Source organism: Hyperoodon ampullatus (genome assembly GCF_949752795.1).
Source record: "Hyperoodon ampullatus genome assembly, chromosome: 8".
In the NCBI taxonomy this organism is placed as follows: domain Eukaryota; kingdom Metazoa; phylum Chordata; class Mammalia; order Artiodactyla; family Ziphiidae; genus Hyperoodon; species Hyperoodon ampullatus.
The window spans coordinates 57,613,235-57,639,534 of record NC_136921.1 but is presented as its reverse complement, the minus strand read 5'-3'; positions in this window follow the sequence as shown (position 1 = coordinate 57,639,534).

Sequence of the window (26,300 nt, the reverse complement as noted above, 5' to 3'; positions counted from 1 at the left end):
GAGAAATTGCCGTACTGTTTTGCACAGCAGCTGCACCATTTTACATTCCCACTAGCAATGCACAGGATTCAAATTTCTACATATCCTCATTGTTATTTTCTCTCTTTCTCTCTCCATCTCATTCTCTCCTTTCTTTCTTTTATAATAGCCATCCTAATGGGTCTGAAGTGATACCTCATTGCGGTTATTTGCATATCCCTAATGACTAGTAATGTTGTCTTCTTCAGAGAAATGTCTATTCATGTTCCTTGCCAATTTTTTCAACTAGGTAGTTTACTTGTTTTTCTGTTGTTATTTTTGCTAAATTGTAGAAGTTATTTGCATATTCTGGATGTTAACCTTTTTCAGATATGCAATTTGCAAATATTTTCTCTCATTCTAAGGGTTGTCTTTTCTCCCTCTTGATAGTGTTCTTTGATGCAGAAAAGTTTTTAATTTTGATAAAGTCCAATTTTTCTAATTTTGTTGTTGTTGCCTGTGCTTTTTGTGTCATATCTAAGAAATCATTGCCAAATCCAATGTCATGAAGCCTCCTATGTTTTTCTTCTAAGTGATTTAGCACTTATGTTTACATCTTTGATCCACTGATTTAATTTTGGTATATGACGTAAGGTAATGATCCAATTTCAGACTTTTGCATGTGGATATCCATATTACCCAACACTATTTGTGGAAAAGACTACACTTTATGCATTGAACAGTCTTGACATCCTGTCAAAGATCATCTGACTGTGTATGCGAGGATTTATTTCTGGGCTCTCTATTCTATTCCATTGGTCTGTGTGTCTGTTTTTTGTCTTTACGTCAATACCACATTGTTTTGATTATCATAGCATTATAGTAACTTTTGAAACCAGGAAATATAAATCCTCAAACTTTGTTCTTTTCCAAGATTATTTTGTCTATTTAGGGTCTCTTGAAATTCCATAAGAATTTTAGCTTGGATTTTTATATTTCTTCAAAAAATGTCATTGCAATTCAATTAAAATTGAATTGATACAAACTTCAATTACATTCAAAAACTCTAGTCTTACACAGCTCTGCCCTTCTCCACTTTATGGTATTGATGTCATAATACTGGCTTATTGCTAGGGAAGTCCTCTGCAGATTAGCTGGGCATGCTGTGAGCCTATGGATCGGCTCAAGGTGAAAGCCTAGGGTATTCTCAGGACTTTTGTGAGCATGTGCACATGTTTTCCATGGTTCTATAAACTTAGTTCAACCAACTTCTGATGATTTTGATGGTTCCATGGCAAAAGGAAGGCTTGGAGTTTTCCAATCTGTCATTTTGCTGACATTAACTCCAAGAAATTGTTTTTAAATAAAAAATTCCTTTGGAAAAAAATTAGTCTTAATGATGGAGCCAGCGTATAAGTATACAGTATAAGCATAGTTTTAAAGTATCAAGTTAATAACTATGATGATCTGTCATAGGGAACATGGGTCTAGATCTATAATGCTTGGGTTCAAACTATGGATCCCCAATCATCATCTCTTTGTTCTTGGAAATTTGCTTAACTTTTTTCATGTCTCAGTTAGTTTCGTCATCTGAAAAATTGAGATAATGATAATATATACTAGAGGATTAAAAGTGTTAATACAAGCTTTTACAATAATGCTAGTCATTTATTTAGCTATCAATGAAAGGTTAAATATTATTGTTACTATATATAAAGTCTGTGCATATCAATGTTATAAAGAATATTTCTTTGTGTAATTGATCTCTTCAACAGTTTTTGTCCTTAATTTTATTTTATTTTTTAAAATTTATTTTTACTAAGTATAGTTGATTTACAATGTTGTGTTAGTTTCTGCTGTATAGCAAAGTGATTCAGTTATGCATATATATATATATATTCTTTTCATACAGTAGGACCTTGTTGTTTATCCATTCTATATATAATAGTTTGCATCTGCTAATCTCAAACTTACAATCCATCCCTCCCCCCACCACTTGGCAAACATTCTTGAACAGTTTTTTAAATACTTGTAAAATTCAAGTATTACAGTGACATGTGTGTCATATACTAATGAATCATGTACATGTTGCTTGAATATTTAGATGTTACTTTTATCAATATTTTATTACTGTATAATCTCAAAAAATAAAATGTATAATTAATTCATAATGAAAACATACCTAAAAATGTTCAATTATGCCCTATATTTGTCTGTTCTTTACAACCAGCACTCTGATACACTGACAACAGAAATAATAATAATAATGTCTACTGTTAATTGATGCTATTTATATACCAGGTGTCATCCTATCACTTGGTTTACAAGCATTTTACTTGCATATACGTGTGAGGCATGTACAGTTAACATCTTCCCTTTATATTTGAACAACCTATAATTAACAAATAATTTTATCAGACTCATATCTCCATCAGTGAAATATTATTTTATAGCCATATGAGTTGGCAAAGCTAACAACCTATAGAGAGAATACTGTACAACTCATTCTGTGAAAATAAGATTTATGACTGAGAGGATTTTTATTTTACCATTTTCTTCCTTGATAGTTTTGCCTCATTTATTTAACCTATAAATCAGAGTATAATTCAATACCTAAAGTATCATTACAAATGAGAGTTTGTCAGACATGTGAACAATATACAAAAGATTCACTGCATCTTATCATTATAATTTTTACTATGTATATGCCTGTAGTGTTCTTAAAAGAAGAAAAGTCATTCTTTTTATATGTATAAAACATTGCTTATCAAATTGTAAGGGTTTTCTAAGATTTAGTCCTTAGCAAAGTGTACTGTCATTTTTTTTTTAATGGCAATGAACACGTCTGCCTCCCACTTTATAAAATTGGCAAATAGGTACAAACTGACAGGGAATTACCTTATCTTCATTGTTCCAGTGATGTAGACCTCACAGGCAATATTTTGGATGCCAATGACAAATCTAAGGATAGGGATAGAGATAGTGGTGATGATAATGATTTCCTGAAGGGTGAGAAAACCACCTGGGAAAAGTCTACTTCAGTCTTTCATTATAAAATTCATTTTTGCAGAAATACAGCCTTAGAGTTGAAAGCAAGTTCTATGTCCTTCACTTTACCTTTAGTGTAAAAAAGTGCAAGTGAGCAAAACCCCAGCTGACATTAGGGGACTTTATTTCTTTATTTTTTGAAAGCAAGTGCCTGTTTATTCTTAGGATAAATGCTCATTTACTCCTGTACTCTGCCTAATATCTCTAACACAGTATAAGTATTGCACTTTATAGTGGCAAATTAAGTGAGATTTAAATAATCATCAAGTGAAATTTAAATCATTTGAATACGCTGTGTTAAAGATGGCAGAAAAATGTATATTACGGAAAAAGATCTACATCAACTGTTTGAAGATGTTAGAGATGGTTTTCACTTTGTAAAAAAATTAGACTATTTGAAGGGTTAAACTTAAATTCCCTTCAAAATTCACATATCTAGAAAGAATTACTTTCTCAGTACTAGTATCTTTGCAAGAATTAGCAAACATTTTCTGTAAAGGGCCAGAGAAAAAATATTTTAGGATTTGCTGGCCATCTGGTCTCTGTTGCAACTATTCAGCTCTGTTGTTTTAGCATGAAAACAGCCATAGAAAATAAATGAATGAGTTGTGTTCCAATATAACCAGTTTACAACTGGTGGAGTACTGGGTTTGTTCCTTAGGTTGCAGTTTGCCAAACCTGTTCTGTAAAATAATTATTGAATCTTTGGTATATCTGGGTGATTGGAACATGTTTAAATTCAATGGCAGTGAGAAATGTCTGGGAAGTTTTCATTAAGGTGAAAATCTTGAAGGAGTGGTGGGCATTTCAGTGGTGCAGTTTATTATTTCTTCCACTGTATTTTATTTATTGTAATACCAGCTATCTGGAAGGACCTCTAAAATATCCGTTATATAGCTTATCCTAATTCTAGAATAATTTTGCTTAAATTGCAATCAGACATTAATTCGGGAGCTCTCACTTTGCTACTGGTTCCCTAGTTCATCACAGAGCCTTCAGGGGACCTAATAGAAAACGGTGTGACTTTCCTATGAGTAATGTCACAGGGAGAATGATAAATTCATTACTGTCATTGGAAGATAAAGATTGGTGGAGAGCTCTGTTCGCAGCTCTCTAAATTTGATTAAAAACCAATGGGCTCATATCTAATAAACATACCCTTTCAATTCCTCCGTGTAATTTAGAGATAGCAGCATGAAAATACCCATCAATGTGCTGTTGCACAGTCTGGGGGATGTAAAGACCTCAAGATGTACTCCGAGGCTTTCTTGACTAATGTCTCCAACATGACTTGTTAATCTCTGCAATGATCAAGTGGCTATTAAAGATAAAACTGTGATAACCTTTTCAAAAATTAGAAGAGCATGACTACAAGTGAAGCGACAATGGCTTCCTGGAGAGGCATCCTTATAGGTGAAGCATGGCCCTATCCAGGCAGGAGTAACGTATGCATTATTTATACAGTGTGTTGGTGGTCTGCATGAAAGATGAAATCCCTGGGAAGTGCCTTTCTCAGCAGGAGTATTTTAGTTAAAGTGCACAGCAGAACCTGCTGCATTTCCATAAGCTGAGTAGAAGTGGAGAAAATTGGTGTAATATAATTTATTCTTCTCTCTGGGCTTGAGTCTGTGTAAAAACAAGACTAATGAATAATATAGGTGAAAATAAATGGGCTGTTCTTATATGTCATTTTTTGAAGATTACTGTAGAGTAACAAACAAGCACTTAAATGATTAGTTTCTTTCTCTGCACCTTCTTCTAGACTTACCTTACTTAGTGCATATTATTCTGCTCCAAAGAAAAGAAACTTCTTTTTTTCCTCAAACCCGACTACTTCTGCTTTCTACCTTGTTGTAAACTTTCTTGGAGGCAATAAATCTCCATCCTTAATACCTGATTGAATGGGTGAAAGGCAAGGAGAAAATTAAAAACAAATTAATTAGTTAAAATACATTAACATTAAAAAATTTTTGCTACAGTGCTTCAGGTAGCATCTCAGGACCTCATAATCCTAAATTAATCTGTTTGATATTGTGTAGCCATACTAAAATTCTCACATTTCTCTGAACCCAACTAATTTTTTTAATAATTGCATGCCCTTGAAAATACTGTTCTCAGTGCCTAGGATAAATTTTGCCCTTTCCCACATGACAACTCAGGATCTTCCCAGTGCAGCTGTATGTGGTTCATAGTATACACCTGTGCATGGGTATATGATGAATCTGGCAGCATACTCTGAGTCATTAAAGAATTAGTTAATTCTTAATTAGTTAATTAAAGAATTAGTTCATTGTTACTTCCTCTCTGAAGCCTTCTGTAGCTTCAAGGTTGGTGAATGCCTTTCCTGTGTTTCCACAGCTCTTTGTATATATCTCATTCTACTTTTAAATTCAGCATTTCAAATTATAATTAATGATTTTTATGTCTATCTCATTACAGTGGAAACAGGAAATTATATAAACCTAATCAAATCATCATTAACTCCACCTTAGATGGAAAATGTAACTGAAGGAAAAGATAGAGGCCTTAGTTAGCAGTTCTTAATAAAGTGTCTTGAGGGAGACAGTCTGCAGTAAATTAAAGATAAGCACAGACGTTATTATTTTTCTTATTTAGAGTAGTTGGACTCCTCCATTGAATTTGGCTGGTTTTATGACTTGATTCACCAAAAGAATGCAGTGCAAGTGACTTTCTTGGACTTTTGATGCCAGATCACAAGAAGACATGAAGCTTCTGCCTGAGCCTCTTGAAATGCTTACTTCCCAAGTTGTTCCCTTTGGAATACTTACACTTAGAATTTAGTGACCATGTTGTGAGGAAGCCCAAGCAGTTCCTGGAGTGACCCTACATGGTGAAGAATCAAAGCTTCCAACTGATAGTCTGACTGTCAATCAACAGCAGTACCATTTTGCCCTCTATGGGGGGAGAAGTCTTGGAAGTAGATCAAATAGCCTCAGTCAAGTTGCCCTGGCTACTGCCACAAAGAACACTGATAAGCACTGCCCAGCTTATGGACAACTGAGAAAAAGACATGATCGTTGTTCTAAGCTTCTAATTTTGGAATATTTTGTAATGCAGCAATAGATAACCAGAACAGTAATGACACAGATGTTTGAAACAGCAAGCCTGCCTGCCCCTAGTCATAAATATTCTTACATATATGAGGAAAAAGTAAATACTTATATGATCCTTGTCTCAAACATATTTAATTGATTTTTCTTTGATGGACCTTACTCTTCAAACATACAAAAAGTGAAGCAATTAGAAATATATATATATATATATATATATATATTTTTATATATACATACATATACTACATCATAAAATGGTGAAAATTAGAGAGGTCCCTGAGATCATCTACAACTTAATGGAAAAAGAAAAATGAAGTTCACATAATTAGGTGATTTACTCTAGGTCACAAAGATAGTGACAGAAATGATCAAGATTTGACCTTGATTCTAGGTCTGAGCTGTTGAAACTTAAATACTAGTAGAAAAAAAAAGAAGGAAAAGATATATAGCATGTGATCAGAGTTCTAGTTTCCCAAAACTCTCAAGTAGACATAATACATCAGTTAAAGGACTTTTAAACTTAGAAGTTCTCCTGTATCAGCATCAGCCTATTATTATATCAAGACTGTGTTCAGTGACAGATGGTTGGGTAACTCAGTTACTAGGGGGATATAAATATTTCAAGACTGATTATATATGGGCCTTCAAATTAAAGGAGAAAAATATTTTTATAACATAGCTTCCCTTCCATTAAGTAACTCCTCTTATACACCCATAAGCAGATGTATTCATCTAGGATATCTAGGACTATTTATCTTTCAGAGGAGTCTCACAAAATGAAAACAAAACCACCATCACTCTCTATAATAGGTGATATTTTCAAGTGTGTTTCTAGAATAAGACACTCATTTTTTGGCACGTTGCAGGTGCCTACAAGTATTCTAGACCAATTTTATAGAACCTTGAAAATCAGTTGAGAAAATTGAGTGCAGTGAGGATGTGAGAATTGATGGCAAAAGACTGGAGATTAGAATCCCTTTCCCTATCATGGGAGCTACAACATAGTGAGGTAAGCTGTTAGTGCGTGGCTGTGTGTGTATGTGTGAGGGGGTATGGAATACAGAGAGGCTACTTCTGGTTCATGGTTACATTTGTAGACTAAGAATCATACCAAACACATGTGTTTAGAGCTACCTCTAATCTTAATTTGCAAAGCTTATTTTCTATTATTATTGTACAATCCCAGAGTTCCACTTCTTGTTTTTGTACCTTACTTAAATTCCCACCTCCTTCCTAGGACATCTACTCTCAGAGTTCACATCCTTGGTAGTGCTTTCTTTTACCTCAAAGCGCTGACCTCTCTTTAGTCTGAAACCACAATTAAGCTGTTATCAAAGACAGAAAGAACCATCATCTTAAATAAAAGACTGCTTTCAGTCTTGGAATAAACATTCTTGAGGGGTGGAATAAAAAGCCTTGCTTGAAGTGGGAGAAAAGAAAAACAGAAGGACAAATACTTCAAACTACTTTTATTATAAATTACTCTTACAGTCTTGGATATAAGTTAAGGAAAGTGGTGAGCTCAAGAATGTCTGCCGTATATCTGTGATGCATGTCTGTTTGAATGGCTGAACCTGTCCTAAGATGAAGAGTAGTGGCTATAAGCGAGATTTGGCACAAAAGATCAGTTTCATTTTGTATATGTTCAATTTGAGATGATAACTATCTAAAGGGAGATGCCAAGTTGGCAGTTGGACGATTGTGTCTGGAGTTCTGAAGAGAAATCTGGACTAGAGAAAAGCATACAGGAGGGTTGTATAACGGTGATGGCGATGCCAATGAAAGCTATGGGAGTAGGTGAGATTATGGGGAGAGGTGGTATACAGTGAAGACTGATTTAAGGGCTTTATAGAGGAGGGTGACATGATAAAAAATGATTGACAGTAAGAGTGCAGAGAGTCAGAAGAAAAATGCAGAGTGTGATATCAGAGAAGCCAAGAAGGATAGTGTTTCAAGGAGAAAATGGTCACCAGCATCAATTATTCCTTACAAATCAAGTAAGATGAGAGCTTCAATCCCATTTCAGCCATTCTACTTTCCAGTCATACAAATTTTTAGATTCTTAAACATGCCACAATCTCCCTCACCTCTGGGCTTTCACACCTGCTGCTCAGTCTGCTTGGAGTACACTTCCTGTCCTTATTGTTGGGTTACTCATTAGTCAGCCTTTAAGGTTTTGACTTAAAAGTTATGTTCTCCGGAAAACCTTTCTGATCTCCCACAAGGTAGGTCAGGAATTTAACCTGTGAGCTCACATTACGCCTTGTGCTTTATTATTATTACTTTTTTTTTTTTCTTAACTGTTATTCCTTCCCATTGAACAGCAGTCTCCATGATGGTTGGAATCATGATTACATTGTATACCACTATAACCCCAGGAGAGTAATGGGACATACAGTAAATATGTATTCAATATATGCTGAATTAATAGATGAGTGAAAGAAAAGATTTTTTATTCAAAAATTTTCCGTCCTGGCTTTTTTTTTTTAGGCTTTCCTGATTCCTTTCTGAATGCTCCTCCTTTTCTTTTGAGGCACCTACAATCCTGCCCTTATATGTTGTTGTTCTCAGGGTTCCGTTCTTGCCCATCTTCTCATGTTAATCTATTACTGTGCACACATTCATGCTTTATTTACTATATTGTGATCAATATCATATATTGATCTTTGACCCCAACCCCTCCAATGATCCTACCTATATGTCCACTTTTTTATTAAATACTTCTAGTTCAATATTAAGCTGGCCCCTAGGTTCAATATAGCCAGTTACATAAGAATAAACTCTCTCTAATCCATTCCTCTACCAGTATCCTGAGACACTGGCATCAACATTGTCCTGGTCATCTAAGGAAAATATCTGGGATTCATCATAGACTACTGTGACTCTTTGCCCACCATTATCTGATCAGCCACTAATTTTCTTAGTATTTTGGAAATCTTTATTCTATTTCTCATTTTTTTAGATCAAATGCTTATTGTTTTTCAAGTAGTTTTCTGAAGAGCCTACTTAATTGCTTTATCCACAGACTCATCGCCCTTTTGTTTATTCTATATATTGTTATCTTTTTAACTGGTCTGTTTCAAACTCACCTGCTTCAAACTCTTTAGTGAGATCCCTTTTCATAAATCTCCCAAACAAGGCAGAAGAGGCCCTTCCTGACATGATTCCTGCCTCCCTCTTGACATTCATGTCTTATTACACCCTCTATCATCACAAAATTGTAGTTCCTTGAGCATGCATGCTTTCCATGACCATGCGCATCTATTTTCTCTCCATGGAAGAGTCCTTGCTATGACTCTTGTCAAACCTTAAACAAACAAACAAACAAAAAGTTACTTAAAACACAATCAACTATCAATCTTTTTGTGAAACATGCCACTCCCACGCCCAGACATTAATCCATTTCTGAGATATTCTTCTACTATAAGCATGTTTGTTGCTACATGTTATCATCAAATTCTAATAGTTTCTTTGTCTTTGTCTTTTACTTACTATATTGTAATTTTTTTTAGTTCAAGATACTAGAACTAACTTTCTCTTTTCAAGGACTGGTACAATGTACATGCTACATAAAATTTTATGAGATGAAATGAAAGAGCTTCTTGAAACAGAATTGTTATGAATGTAAAACCCAGTTCTCATCCTGTTAGAATTCAGTTTTTTTCTGCAATTAGTCTTGTCCCTAAAGCAACCAAGCTACTGTAATACCACATTCAAAATTAATCAGTGTTAAATTTAGATTAAGTAATGTCATTATTTCTAATAAGATATTGGCATATAACTGGAAAGTATTTTTGTTTATGGTGGTAGTGTTACTAGTTGAATTGATGATCTTGTTAGGGAAATATTTGAGGCATCATGTTTTTTCTAAACTAAGTCAAAATTTAGTAGCCTAGAACTTTTATTGCATGTAAAATGTTGAAAAATAAGAGGGTGATACTAGAACTATCAACTAGAAAATTAGTACAGCAACATATCATTTTTTCATGAGTAAACTATAAAGTCAAGTGTGAAAAAATTTTTGTAAATCCCTATGGCAATGGAGAATAGAATTAAAATTCAAGTAAAATTAAATTCTAGAAGATTAATTTGCCTGTTATATTTGATGACAATAAACATAATACAATTTTGTTAACTTATTGCCTTAAAATGCAAGTTGATAACCAGCTGTGGTACCATTTTAGCAGAGGTAACTACTTGTGTGAGTGTCCCAACAGGTAACCTGAAGTGCAATAATGGAGAGGCACTTAACTCTAATTTTTTTATTGTATCTTAAATAAAATTAAAATTTCTTTAGGGACCGTAGTATATTCAGTGGCAACGTGAAGAATGTTGTCACTTCTTTACCTACACACCTATCTACCTATCTTTATTTTTATCTTTAATTAAATATCATTTTCTACTGGGGGTATTAAGAATATATAGGTGAGTCTGCAATTACACTATAAGATCTCTTATATGTAGGAGATACTTTTGAAGATATATTTAGTTCATAAATATTGCTCATTAAGTGGGGGGAGGGCACTAAATTTAGTGAAGAGCTGTCCCTTATCTACTTGTTGAAATCAGATAACTTTACCTTCCATTAACTTCACGATTGTGAAACTCTGGTGTGTTGGTAAATTAACACTTTAGTCGATCTTCAGCATATTGGTTCCCAAAACACTGTCCCCAGATCTATATCAGCATCACCTTGGAACTTGTCAGAAATGCAGATTCATGGCCCATCTCCAGAACTACTGAATCCATAATTCTGGAGTGGGGCCCAGCAATTGATATTTTAATAAGCCTTCTCATTGATTCTGAGGTATACTATAATTGGAAAAACTCTGCCTTAAAGTACATAGGTTCATGGAATTTTGGAGTCCAAAGGAAACTTAGTAACTCACTCCCTCATTTTCTAGATGATGTCAGTAATGATCAAATGACTTGCTCAGGGCAGCTCCATAGCTAACTGCATTGTTAACTCCTGGTTCTGTGCAAACTTATCCAAGCATAGAAGGATCCTTAAAACTGGACACACAAACATTCACATGTGCATGCACAAAGTAGATCTAGTATTTACTTTTTAAGGAGTTTCTAAAATTTTTATCGGCCTCTCAAATGAATTAGACTCATAATTTATAAGCAGTCGTCAATGTCATTTCCTATTTTAAGAGGTAGAGTTAATAAGGCTTAATATTCCATCAATGGATATGCCATATACCTACGAAAAGCTTGGTCAGTATGAATCAAATTCATTAATTTATATGTGGGAAACATTTAAGGCAGAGATAGCAAAAAATCTTTTCTGACATAAATCATTCCCAAAAGATATTTTAAAATAAAAAATTTACATTGCAACCCATATATAATTGATTAAACTTACCTATTTAAAGCAGAAACAGATTAAAAATTTGATTCTTTTTAAAGGCTTGACTGCAATTGCAATCGTTTTTTTTTTTTTTTTTGCGGTACGCGGGCCTCTCACTATTTTGGCCTCTCCCCTTGCGGAGCACAGGCTCCGGACGCGCAGGCTCAGCGGCCATGGCTCACGGGCCCAGCCGTTCTGCGGCATGTGGGATCTTCCTGGACCGGGGCACAAACCCACGTCCCCTGCATCGGCAGGCGGACTCTCAACCACTGCGCCACAAGGGAAGCCCTGCAATAAGTATTTTAATGTTTATATATAATAACCTTTTTTGTAGTGCAGTCAAATATAAAAGTTAGTCAGTACTTTCCTAATTTGTGTATTTGCATGAACAGACATGCTCTTCTTCATAAATTAAATTGTTCACAGTGTGAAAGCTTTGTTTCTCTAAAGAAAAGGTAGAAGAAATGAATGGAGATAGATCCCTTATAAAGAGTTCCAATTGTGCCAAAAGGAAATTGCATTTTCCCAAGAAGTTCTTGTTGATGGAGAAAACACAAGACACCAGCTAAATAAATCAAAGTCCCATTTCCATGAGCCCCTTTGAACAAAACTGCATGCCCTAGATTCATTACTTTGGAAGATAAGTCAAATCCACAGGGTTTCCCAAGGAGTTCAAATTTGATTTTCAGTCTTATTCTGATTATTAATATGTTTGGTCAACAAGGTAGTTAAAATATCTGCTTGAAAAAGAGTCATAAATATATATGCTATACTTAATTAGGCCTATCACCACCTCCTTACCCCCACTCCCCCAATCCCAATAAATCAAGATGAACAAAATATATTGTGTTTTTACTTAACTTGCCCATTTTATATCAAGTCACGTGCAGGCAGATAGTCACATAGAATAAGTCTGATAGTTCCATAGAATTAGGTTAAATACTGCTGGAACTCCCAGTAGTAAAATAATAATACAACTTCCCTGGGGCCTAAGGTAAGGTGTTTTCAAAGATTAGGTTACCAGCATAAATCTGACTGTGAGAATGTTTTTCCTTGAGCACAGTTAGGACCTGTCACAATATCCTAGGATCCAGTGGCATCCCTTTAGTAAACCAAGATAGGAAAACTGTCTAAAAGTTTCCAGGAAATTGGAACCACTGTTTTCTACATCTAGCAATGCACAAGACTATAGGTATAATAATGATTTTAGTTCAAGTATGCAAGTTGAAAGTCAATCACGTCCCACTTGTAGATCAAATCTTTATGATAATATACTGGTCTGATCTTGGATTAGAATTTGTTATTTTTGAGATTTATGGGACATATAATATTATAGTCTCATGCAGTGTAGACAAACCCAACTTTGAGATAGATCTATCTCAAAGATAGTCTGTCTAGTACCTGAGAGCTGCAGATGTTTGAGCAATAAAATAGCATTTGTTAACTATTTACAGCTGAACTCTTGGAATTTATATCATGTATTAGATAGGAAACATGTGGGAAAAAATCCAGAGATATCTCCCTCTTCAGAAAGCATGTAGTAATTTAAACTTTCTGCCTGAATATGGTCCTGTAAAATTTATACAGGAAGAAATTAAATGTATAAAATGATTTATAGGTGGATTAAGAAAGCTTGCAAGTTTGGGATTTCATACATCTTCATGAAAACAGTTATAAATCTCTGTAACCTAAATTGCTTATCCTAGCTCTACAGAAGCAGCATAAACAGAGCAAGCAATTATCTGTAATAAACTTTTTCTTTAATATTGTGGCAATCCCATTTTCTTAACACACTTGTCATAATACGTCTTGTGCTCTCCTAGAGTGAAAAACTGTGTCCTAGTGGCCCCTGCTTTTTGCAGTTGGGCAGACACTGTAGCTACTGTGGGTAAGTCAACATGGTAGTAACATTGAGAGCAAATTATTAAGAGGAATGAAATTTTAGCTCTACCTTTTGAGAGCTAACACATTTTTTATAAGCCAAACATTAAAGTTTTTACTGCCTATATGGACAGTTTCAAAATAATATGTTCTGTTTATAGTTTTCAGAATATTTATAAAATAAGTTCCAGGTTCTGTAAAGTACTACATGCAATTTGAGATATTTAATGAATTGAACAATATCATAAACATGAACCGCTGATATAAATGTTCAATCTGTGTCACTAAGAATTAATAATAATCCATAATTTAAAATTTGCAATTTAAATTTAAACACATTAAATCATTAAAATGACACTAACTTTAATGCTGAAGTTCCATTGACCATCATGCAACAGAAGTTGGAAAGTGGAGGGCTAAGCTAACCACAGACATTTATTTCAAGGAGTGTTTTAGTGATTTTTAAGAAAATTTAAGGACATGTGCAGGGTATCTCTTCAAAACTCTTTGTCTCTGTTCTTTACAGTTCTGTATTATCATTTTTTAAATGTTAGTACTTTATGCAGATTTACTTAGAGATAGTTGTACTGATTTCCTGGGAGGAAGTAGGAAGCAGAAGAGATACAGATCTTGGAAAACAGCTTGAAAATGAATAGAATGAGGTAGAATTGTATTCCCGTTGAGATACTTGTTTCATTTCTTTAAGTTTAAAAAATAAACTAGTCCTCTTTTTTTTTTCCTTTTACTACACACTTCCCTTTAAATCTGAGTCAAGGAGTACTTCTCTCTTGCATAAAATTACAAACTCACTTGCTTACAAGGACCAGGCAGGTAAAACACTTGAGTGTCAAGGGCCAGACCAGACACTGGTCTGATCCAGTCAGAGAAAGCAGCAAACAAGAGAATAAAAGAGTTGCCCACATGAGCAAGCTGATTTTCATGACCAACTGGGTAATGACATTTGGTAATGGAGAGCCAGATTTTCCAGTATTCCAGAGAATTTAAAAATCCAAATTTAAGTAGTATCTTATGGTTATTAAATGCTGGCTTAATTAAATTAAAAAAGTATGCTGGCCTAAGAAAAAATTATCTACCTCTATTTTTCAGTCTTTAAGCTAGTCTCAATCTCTTTAGGGAAAAAAAGTGAAATATTTATGGCATTGTACATTATCATGATATTCTAAGGGCATTTCTTTTAGATCACTATTTATTAGTGCATTTACACTCATATTGGCCCTGAATCTGAATGTTCTTTAACAACAATAAGCACTTACTGTGCATGTGACATAATTCTTGGTGTTGTAGATGAGAAAAAAGAAAGAGAAGACTTAGTGTCTGACATTCATGTAGGGAACTTTAAAACATAAATGTGAGCCATGAATCAGTTCCTATGTTTTATGATTATAAATTATACATGAAATATACCAGTATGTTCAATGACTTTGAGATGTCTTTTTCTTGTTTCTTTATTGATATATTATCAAAATACAAAATATTCTGTAATCACACAATAATATTTACTATATACCTGCTTTATATGCTAGCAGCAGTATATCTATATTTAATAAAACATTTCTGCTTCCATAATTCACAGAATAATATAGAAGAAAAGTACAGAATTTGGGGTAAATGATTTCTGTTACTGTCTCAGATTGGTGTGTGACCTTGAGCCAATCTGTTCATTTCAGAGCTTAGTTATCTAAGCTATTAGGTGAAGATCAGGATCATTCTTTCCTAATATGAGACAGTAGAGATGAATATTCTTTGTCAAATGTACAAAACTATGAAAATGCTGATTACTATCTCTAATCAGTCTTCTAACAAAAACTGCAGAGAAAACAAAAAATGAAATGGATGCGGCCATAAACTTTAAAAAGATCTCAGTCTCATTGGAGAAGCACCCCAAATATTTCTGTTCATTTTTTTATTTTTAGGTATAATTAACTCTGTAGTCTGTCATACATCATTATTTGGGGCAACTTTCTTTTCTCAATCTATCCATAATTCTTAGAGTGACTTTCTCAATATTGATTAAATAGTTTTATGGGGCCTTCACATTTTCTAAGCTATTTTCTAAATGTATTTACTGTAAGTGACCATTTTTCACATTGAAGAGAAAAAAAAACAATTTTAATTAACTCGAATATAGTAGATAATCGTCAGGCCTTTCCCTAATATCTTTTTGTGACGCAGTTAGGTGCTTATTTTACTGCTTTTATAGGACCATTTTTTTCCACTTTGTGCAGTGTATGTGTTCAGATATATGAAACCTGTTTTTAAAAGTGACATTGTACATAGCGCTACGGCTCATTCAGATTCAGCAAGATGTCAACTTAAAATCATAACAATTTATACATCATTGGAGATGGTGTTACTGATTGCATATGGAGTTTAATAGACCTTCACTCTTAGTCCTGAAATCACAGACATTCATCTTCTCATGTTTACAACAACAACTACAACAACAAAAATTAAATAAAGGTGTTCAGAAACATTTTTCATTCACCCAAAAGTACAACAGAATAGAAATGGTGCGTGACAAACTTTAGGTCAACAAGAATTAAAATTGATATGTGATAAATCATTGCAGAATGGAACCTTCAACAGAAAACAGTGAAGAATTTACTATCAGCTCTTGTCTTTGTATATGTAATTAGAGGAGGAACCGATACAAGGAGTGGGTCTGGTAATTGTCAAAGTCAGTAGCTACATGACCTGAGAATATCTGGAGATGATGGCTTGTGATTGGCTTTTCACTTGTAATTCAGATATGTTGGCATCAGAGAGCAACAAGAAGCATTTTGAAAATATATTATGTTCTTCAGGCTAGAATTTCCTTGGTGAATCAAATCAATATTAGCAAATTGTTCAACCAAGATGCCTCTCTACTAAGTGAATGGAAATTACTAGGTGAAATCATGGTAAATTTTAGCTACTCGCATCTGAAGAAAGCAGCGTGGCGTGATTGAAAGGGAATAGCCTTTAAAATCACACTTTCCTGGTTTGGGTTCCCAAAGCTGACATTAACCAGCTATAAAACCGTGGATAAATAATCTCTCTGATCCTAAGTTACTTCAGTTCTAAAAGGGGAAAAATACATACATCAATAGACTGTTCAGGATTAACAAATTAAATTTGAAAAAAATACTGTCATTTTAATTGTAGTAAAGGTTATAGGGCAGTTATTATTATTATTATTATTATTATCATTTCCAATAGAGGTCATAATTAGAACTAGTTCCAATATGCTCTGCATCCCAATTTACCACAGTTACCAGAAGAAGCTCAGCCTTTTCCGGTCACACTTTATCTTCATGGCCCTGTCTGTATGTCTCCTAAATTGACTCAGACTACCACAAATGAGACCCTGGCAGTAGACGTTCCACTGTGCCCTATGGAACCCATGGCCTGTCACTGGCAATATTTCCTGTATCCTCAGTATAATTAAAGTCTGACTTCACACTGACAGCTTTCAGGTCCCACACCTCCACCTTCCCCTTTTGCACCACATCTGACAAGATGATGGGAAAGCTCAGGTGCTCCATCCCTTGGCACCGGCATGGAAGTTCAAGCCATGCAAAGCCCAGGGCAGGCATGGGAGTTGTCACCCAGCAGCAACCTTTTTCCACAACATATACTAATGCCACCACCACTCTCTTCACTTAAGCTATTAAGGATCTTGGGTGCCTGTTCAACTCTCTCCAGAAAGTCCCATTGTACGAGCAGTAAACTTTTTCATAAATTCTTGGTGCATGTGTGGCATAGTCTGGGCATCCAAACAAATTTTAGATGTATGTGTTGGAAGAGGAGTTGCACCCGTTCTCCAGGAGGCGTCCACACAATATTCAATCTCTTCCTTATCATTTGTTTATGTTTTTGCTCTAATTGAAACCTGGCAACTTCAAGAATCCTGATCCCATTCATCCCTCTCAACTGGTGGCTATCCTTTTGCCTCACACATGCCACTGGAGGTGGAGTTTTGTCTTGGATAATTCTCATTTCCTCTTCTAGACCATTGCTTCTTATCCTCCCTAAAACAAACAAACAACAAAAATACACCTCCGGATCCTGTGGACCAAAGACTTATGGATTCACTATAACTTTGCTGTCATTTTTAAGGCATATTCCAAAGATAATTTATCTTGAATAGGTCCCCACCTCCTCCACTATCTTCAAACTCAAGCCACCTACATTTGACTTGGACTTTTGCAATAGCTGTCTAAGAATTGTACTGTGGTGGTCTGAATAATGGCTCCATAGATATTCATGTCCTAATTCCTGGAACATGTGAATGTTACCTCATATACCAAAAGGGACTTTACAGCTGTTATTTAATTAAGAGTCTTGAGATGGAGAGAGTATCTTGGATTATGCAAGTGGAACCTAAATGGAATCTCAAGGGTCCTTACAGGCAAGAAGCAAGAAGGTCAAAGAAGGAAGTAGGAGACAATAAAAGCAACATTTTGGATAGATGGGAGGAAAGGGGGCCACAAGCTAAGGAGTGCAGGTGACCACAAGAAGATAGAAAAGGCAAGGAAAAAGATTTTTCCCCTTGATATTAGGCCTGGGAAACTAATTTTGAACGTCTGGTCTCTCAAACTGTAAGATAGTTAATTTTTGATGTTTTCAGGTGCCAAACTTTGGCAATTTTTATAGTGGCAATAGAAAACTAATTCATTTGCCTTTTGCTGCTCTTGCGTCCGTACAATCTGCTGGTGATAAGGTATACAGTGTGTTTCTTTTAAAACACAGATGTTTCTTTTAAAACACACATTTCATTTTCCTGCTTAAAATGCTCCAGTGACTTCCCATTTCAGAATAAAACCTAAAGTCCACACCATGCCCTAAAGGCCTCAATGGTTCGGTTCTGACTACCTCTGTTTCATTACTTTCCCCTCTTTCACGCCACTTCAGCCACACTGGAATCCAGTCTCTTCCTTGGACACATCAATCGTGTGCCTGCCTCATGATCCCCTCACCTCATTACTATCTCAGCTCAAGATAGATGTTTTTTCCTTAGAGGGCACCTTCCGGACCACCGTACCCAAACAGTAGCCTCCGCCACTCTCTAACCTTTGCCCAGCTTTCCTTTGTATTCTTCTTCTATTTTTTAACTTAGGTTGCTATTATATCACCTATTAATTTGCTTATTTTCTTTCTTTTCTTCTAGAATGTAAATGCCAGGAAGAGACCAGGGGCTTTATTTGTTTAACAGCTCTATCTCCAGCACTTAGAATAGTGTCTGCCTAATAATAGGCAATCAATACATATTTGTTGTATTAATTATTTAAACTCTTATAGTAATGATATTACTGTCTATATTTTTACATACCTAACAAGCCCCTTATGATGTTCTTAGCACTGCTTATATGCCTTACAAATTGAAATGCATTTAGTCTTCATGTCAACCCTACAAAGTAGGTACCTCTATTACGTAAATTTTATAGATAAGGGAACTGAGGGACAGAGAGGTTAAAAAATTTGCCCGAAGTCACAAAGCTTGTAAGTAATCGACCTCCAGAGTTCATGTGTTTAACCAGCAGGCTGTGCTGTCTCTCTAGTAGTTGTATCAAGCAAACATACATTGTACTAGCCAATTGTATTTTTTTTCTAAATATAATGTACTTTTTTCTATTTCAATGTTTCTTTCAGTTTTCTTTTTTTAAACCTCTTTTATTCGAGTATTTACAGATTCATAGAAAGTCATAAAGATAGTACAAAAGAGTCCTAACCCCCTTTCCCCCAGTGGTTATATCTTACATAATTAGAATACAGTATCAAGTCCAGCAATGTGACATTGGTGCAATATGTGTATAAAGTTCTATGTCATTTCATCACCTGGAGATTCCTGTAACCAGCAAACTAATCAAGATAAAAAATAATCACAATCAATACAAATATCCCTTGTGCTACTGCTTTATAATACCCATTCCCTTCCCACCACTGCCAACCCCTGGCTACCACTAATCTGTTTTCCATCTCTATAATTTTGTTATTTCAATACGATTATATAAATAGAATCATGCATTACGTGACCTTTTGAGTTTGACTTTATTTTCTTTAGCTTAATGCCCTTGAAATTCATGTAAGCTGCCTTACATTGTGCATCAATGGTTCATTCCTTTTTATTGCTGAGTTGTATTCCATATTTCAAATATAATTTATGATCTTTTTCTCAATATAAAATAATAAAAGTCTAAGAGAGCAACACATTTAATGCATGTTTTGAAAGGTAGAAGCAGATTCTGCTGGAAGAAAAATCTGTTCTTAAAAGTCAAAATTAACAGAATTCTAATAGACATTACATAGACATGTTAACTTCAAAATATGACAGTTAACAATTTAGAAATTTAAGATTAATTTTAAATAAAGTTAATGTTCAGAAATGCATGCATATTTAAAAATAAAATCATGTTCCGTCACCTGTCACCAGACTATAAATTTGCAGTTGTGCTATTCAGGAGATCACTGGGTGCTGGCTAGAATGAGCACATGCACACAACTGCCCACATGAGCCTAGGTATGTTATATAGCAGAGCATGGACAGTCACCTTCTGCATATGGAAGATGACCTCAGCCCAGATTACTTTTCTTGGCGAGGGAGGGCAGGGGTTGGAAGCCTAGGCAAGGCAGGGAGCTTCTAGAGTGCTGGGTGCTGGGGAGGGTGCAGATTGGACAATCATTGTGTTCAGATTAGTTTGAGATGGTTTGTTGCTAGACTGGTCTTTGTGTCTGTGTCAGTCCCTATGTCCAGAAATGTCAGGTTTGGGTGTAATCTGTCTCTCCACTCTGTTGTTTTGCTCAGAAAATTTGCATGCCTAGATTAAATATATCTGCCGTGAGATGGTCTGTCAAGAGCATGAATTTTCATCATCTGAATGGCATCATCATGGTCCTGGATGAAGCCTTGCTTCCCTTTCTAGGAGCTTGACTCCATGACAGCCATAGCCAGGAACAGGATGAGGGATCACACCCTGCTCTCGTTGGAGCTCAGGCTCCCATTGCTTCAATTCTGTCTCATCAGCCTGGCTGTAAGTTTCCCAGAGTCAGCTCTAGCCGTAGAGCCTTGTTTTTCTCCATAGCTGCCCAAGCTGTAGCGTTGAGGAGCCACTACTATTAGAAGCATAACAGATACAATTACTTAATAAGTCTGAGTCTCAGTTTCCTCATTTGTAAAAAGAGAGCAAATATTCTAACATGTGGTAATTGGGGTGTGGTCAATATTAAATAACCTCTGGCATGTGAAACATATAATCCATTGTCTTGCATGATAAAAACATGCAAAATAATGTTTAAAATATATTCTGTATATTCTAAATACAGAATGCTTAGCTATGTGTCCCTTAGATTCAGCTGGACGTATTTTTTTAACATGACCTATAAACAGTTGCTGGCATAATAATCACATAAAAACCATACCAAGAGGCACCCTGGAGAAAGAAGGAAAACCACACCCAGCCCAATTTGGGGGAATACATACTAATTTTTTGTGTGTAGAAGTTATCATGATTATTATTATTGTTTCTTATGGCATTACATTGTTAGGATGTGAAAGAGTTTTTACCACAGAGTTCTAAATCTTATTTAGATTCTTAGTAGCATTCTGAATTAAATGTTATCTCAACCTATACATTTGAACTAACATAATTCTTAAGCTATAACAGTAATTGGGAAGAGAACAAAGTAAATCCATAGCAGCAGCCAAAAGAATAAGACAGGTCCATGAGTATATTTCAACACATTAAAAAAGGCAGAAAGTTGACGGAAGCCTGATAATAAGTGAAAAAAAATAGAATAATAATAATATTAATGATATGCTAGCCAGAATAATGTGGGAGGGAGCTCCAGTGAATGAACTGTAGAAAGACTTCAGTCTTGGTGTCCACAGTACTGGGTGATTAGTTGAGAAAGGGGCTGAAGTTCGGAAGTTCAAACGGAAGCTCATTGGAAAGCTGCCTATGAAACAGCTGCTCTAGGGCTTTCCTCTCCTACTCTTCACAATCCCTCTACCAGCCCCTAGTTATTCCACTAACAGCTACCAACATCCTGGTGTTTTCTCCTGAGCAAAACCTAGAAGACATTACACTAAACATATTTTGCAGACTGTAGAGAACTAAGGCTCCCACTGTTAGCATAGACATCAAAGAATAAAACTCTTTATTCTACAATTTTGAGAGTAAATAATCTAATGGCTAGTTCTCTCTCTCTGCTGAATTCATGCTGGTTATCAAACCCTGCCGATGCATATGGCATTTCCCTATTTTCTTAGTAAGAGGAGAGATTTAACAAGAGCACAAATCCTGGCACTCCAACATTAGGGCTGGTTATGGGAGAATACTAGCATTAATAACGCTGTTCTTATTCTTATGTGGATATCAAAGGGTCACCAGCAGAATGAGAAATACCTATATAAGCCAACCAAAGAAAAAAAAAACAACTGACAGGGAAGGAAGGAGACATTTGATAGTAAATAGAAGACAACTAAAAAAAAATGCTAATTACTACCATCAAAGGGAAGAATGCTATGAAAGGAGATGATCAACACATTCAGAACCCAGGTTTGTTTTTTGTTGGGTTTTTTTTGCAGTACGCGGGCCTCTCACTGTTGTGGCCTCTCCTGTTGCGGAGCACAGGCTCCGGACGTGCAGGCTTAGCGGCCATGGCTCACGGGCCCAGCCGCTCTGCGGCATGTGGGATCTTCCCCGACCAGGGCACGAACGCACGTCCCCTGCATCGGCAGGCGGACTCTCAACCACTGCGCCACCAGGGAAGCCCCAGAACCCAGTTTTTAAAAATACCAATAAAATAGTAAGAACTCTAAAAAGTTTGATCAAGAGAAACATAGGCATGGCAAAAAAATTTTAAATACACATATGCACATCAGTATACACACGCTTTGGAAATGAAAAAGAGTGGGTCCATCTCATAAAAACTAGCAAATGAAAGGAATGAGAAAATGTAAGTGTGCTAATATTTTCATCTTACATAATAGAATGCCAAGTGATAATGTGGAAAGTAAATGGAACATGAAGTAGTAATAGAGATTTGATTATACAAGACCTCAGACAAACTATATAAATGAGGAAGAAGAGGAAAGAAAAAGGAGGTGAGGCATAAGTTAAACTATCACCTTACATAGCAGGAGGGTTTTACCTCAATTAGGAAATAGTAGTTTAAGCTTACACTTTTAAATTACTGAAATAACCATCAGAGATTAAAATGGAACAGTAGGGTTGGCGTCGGTGGGAAGAAGATGATGAAAGAACAAGTGTTTATTATAAGTCCTCTTGTACTATTTTTTTCACCCTGACATTTAAATATTTTAAAAACTAAAGTAAACATGCTATTTAATCAGATAGATTTAAAACAATAAAGTCAGTTAAACTGGTTACATTTAACATGGTTTGACAAAGTGCATACTAATCTGACATTTATCAGACTGATTTTGTCACTGAAGAGGCAAAATAATCACATTCATAGACTGTGTAGCCATAGCTCGAAGCTGTGTCTTCATTGTACATTGTGTAGTCTAATGAATATTTGCTGGTGTTTAGAGGATACTTTTTGTTGCATTTCACTTAAAACATGTTATTAAAATAGAAATGCTTGTTTATTGTAGAAACTAAAAGGAAAAAAGAACAATAAAAATTGCTTTTAATCCAATGGCTGGTCCTTTTAAATTACTATCGTGCTGTAATACAGTTATTTTCCTGAGGAAGAATTCTCAGGAGGGAATTTGACATTTTATAGTACTCTGTGCATAAGCTCACATATTATTTAAAATAAAATTTATAATTTAGACGTATAAGTCATTCCAGCTCTAAGTTTTCAGTTATTGAATAATTTAGCCTTTTTTTTTTTTTTTGCTATGCAGTTTCAGAAGAGAAATATTAACTACAGCAATAGTTACACAGGAGACCTAATAAGAAAAGAAGGGAAATATTTTTTTAAATAATAAATGCATGTTATTTCCATTTCAGACATATGTGGCTTTATTTGTTCATTTAAAAGTATAATTTCATTTTTTTCCTTGAATTTACAAAATAAACATTAGGGAAAAATTGAAATTCAGTCTGATTCTTTGACATTCTACCGTTGGATCATATGCCAGTTTAATAGGCCTGTGAACAATTAACAGATACATCACTGGAAATGAAAACAAAGTAATCATCATCGCAATGATATAATTTTTCCTAATTTTTCGGTGTCGATTGAGTTAGTATTTGCAACAGACCTCTTTGTCTTCATAATACTCTTCTATGAAGATTTGCTGTTGACCATATCACTTGATTTCCAGATCATCTGGATTTTTAAATCCATGAAATTCCATAAATCATGAATTGTAAGACAAGCACACTGCTGAATGCTGAAGATACAAATGTACATAAACATAGTATTTTTCCTCAATTAAAAGAAAAACATAAATATAAATTAATGTAGAAGTGTCTAAATAAAGTTCATATATGTTCTTAGGAGAGAGGGTTTACTAAAACCTGGTTCCCTACGAAAGCTTCTTATAAGATGTTGGGAAGCAGAATGAAAAGTAGATTAGGAGAACATGCTCGGAAGAGAGAAGAGTAAGCGGCACGAGGTAGTGACAAGGCAGATATAACTTCTTTTTATTTGCACTGAAAAGTTTTCAAGCCTGTGCCTCTCAGAATTTTATGGAAATATGAATCCCATGGGCATCTGGTTAACCTGTGGGCTTGAGTCCGCCAGTGTGTGGGTGATCTGAGATTCTGTGCATGAAACAAGCTCCCATGTGAGGCCTGTGCTGCTGGTCCCAGGACCACGATTGGTTTAGTCAAGGCCGATTCCACAGAGATTCAAAGCAAATGTTTTGAACTGTGTGCATATTTACTGAAGCAACGGAGAAGGTCATGTGTAGGAAAATGATTCAGGGAAAAGCTCTTCCTCTCTCTGGGGTCTCCAGCTTCTCAGTTGTTTGCACTTACCTTCCCTAACTGACTTCCAGGGAGCAGGTTCTGCTTAAGTCCTTAAGTCCTCCTTATACACTGATGCTTGCCTTTGCCCTACCACTCACTTTTCAAAAAGTGATTCTGCCAGTTTCCAGGAAACTGCGGCTTGTTTATTTTATAAGCATTTTCTTATTTCACCTCTACCTACTAAAATAGGCATCACTCTCCTCCTCAACTAGTTTCAGTGCTGTTGTTTTAACTGCTGTTGTTTTAACTTCAACTTGATGGTTAATACAGCTTTTACTCTAGCTACTTCCAACCAGTCTATATGTATTGCCTGTAACCCAGACCTGAAAATATGTGATCCAATATAGGTGGTCAATTAGTTACATGTTAAACACATTTGATGGGGTATTTCTTGATATGGTGATCTAACCATTGACTTTACCAGTTATGTCGTAGTGCATAAGAAAATGATTACCTTTGAAATATTTAAAATGTAGGTTTTATTGCTCTGCATTCAAAATTTTTTATTCAGTACCTCTGGTGTAAGACTGAAGAAACTGCATTTTTAATTAGCACCTAGATGGGTCTGATTTTGTGTGAACCTCTCCTAGGGAGTTACCATTCTCTTGCAACACCAGGACATCAGGACAGTTGATGAGCATGAATAGAGATATCTGACAACCTCTCTGCAGGTAGTGATTCTTGAAAATGGGATGTTATCAATTTGAAGCAATTGGAAGGACTATAATTGAGATTGCATTAATGATCTGACCATAAACCTAATGAGTTATTTTGTTATTAACAAAGAAAGAAAGGAAGAAATTGACCTTCAAATTGGGTTCATTTTGGACTCTAAGGTAGAATGTCATTCAACTAAATGCTCATTATACCTGATCCTTAGATGAAAGGTAGTTTTTCCCCCAAATATATTTAAAAATGTTAATTTCACATGTTCAGCAATGGATAATGCTAAGATGTCAAAATGTCTCTGGAATAGGAAACTAACTAATGTGTACACTAGAAATATTGCAAATAAGAGATAATTGCCATTGGGAATTTGCATGAACCTGAATCTTAAATAGTTCTTGTACTAAAGCTGGTCTCTAAAAATAGAAATTTGAGAACAGAGAATAGGGCCTCCATGAGGTATTATACTAAATTAAACTAACCAATCATTAATTTTAGAAACATCGATCAAAGATAAATCCCTTATTAGAGCAGTATTGAATATGGCAACTTTACGTCACTGTGTATCAATCACCAATTCCTCTGTAAGGGGCCATTACCCAACTTAATGACCATTTACCCAATTTAAAACTATAATTAAGAATTTTCAAGTATAGTCAATCTGTGGCTACATTTTTATACATTATAATGTCTAGTGACAAATTTCAAGTTTTTTAAAATATTTAACTTTCATTAAATGAGAAATTATTGTCCTTACTCTGAGTATAATGTAGAACGAGATGAGTAACTAGTATAAGATTTAAACAAAAAATAACATTTTTCTCCCTCCAAGTCTACTTTAGAGCTATGTTTTTCTTGTATCGAGTCCTACAGATCAATAATATACAAATTCCAAAGTGATTGTGAAATGTATTTCATATTCTAGTTAGTTAATGGTCCAATGAGAAATTTAATGATGGGGTTTTTGTTCATTTATTTATTTTCAGAATTTTAGAAATTATTTTTAAGATAATAAAAAATGTTCCTATGGAGAATATGACAAAGTATAACAAATGACATTTAACTACTTTTTAAAATACTGGGAATGCTTAATAACTACAGAAGTCAAAATTTCCCCTTTGAATTTAAATAAAATTACCAGAATGTTCCATTTGGTTATAATGTAGACTTAAGAAAATTACTGTCACTCTGAGGTACTGGAACTTTGCAGTAAAGTGATCACCAGGGAGAGAATTGCTCAGTGGGTTTCAAGGAGCTGCAAGTCAGTAAAGCAGGGCAATAAGACAATTGGAAATAAGAATAATAATACCAGTAGCTAAATGCACTGCCATTAATGTGCCCAGCATATAATAGAATATTTAGTAACATCTACAG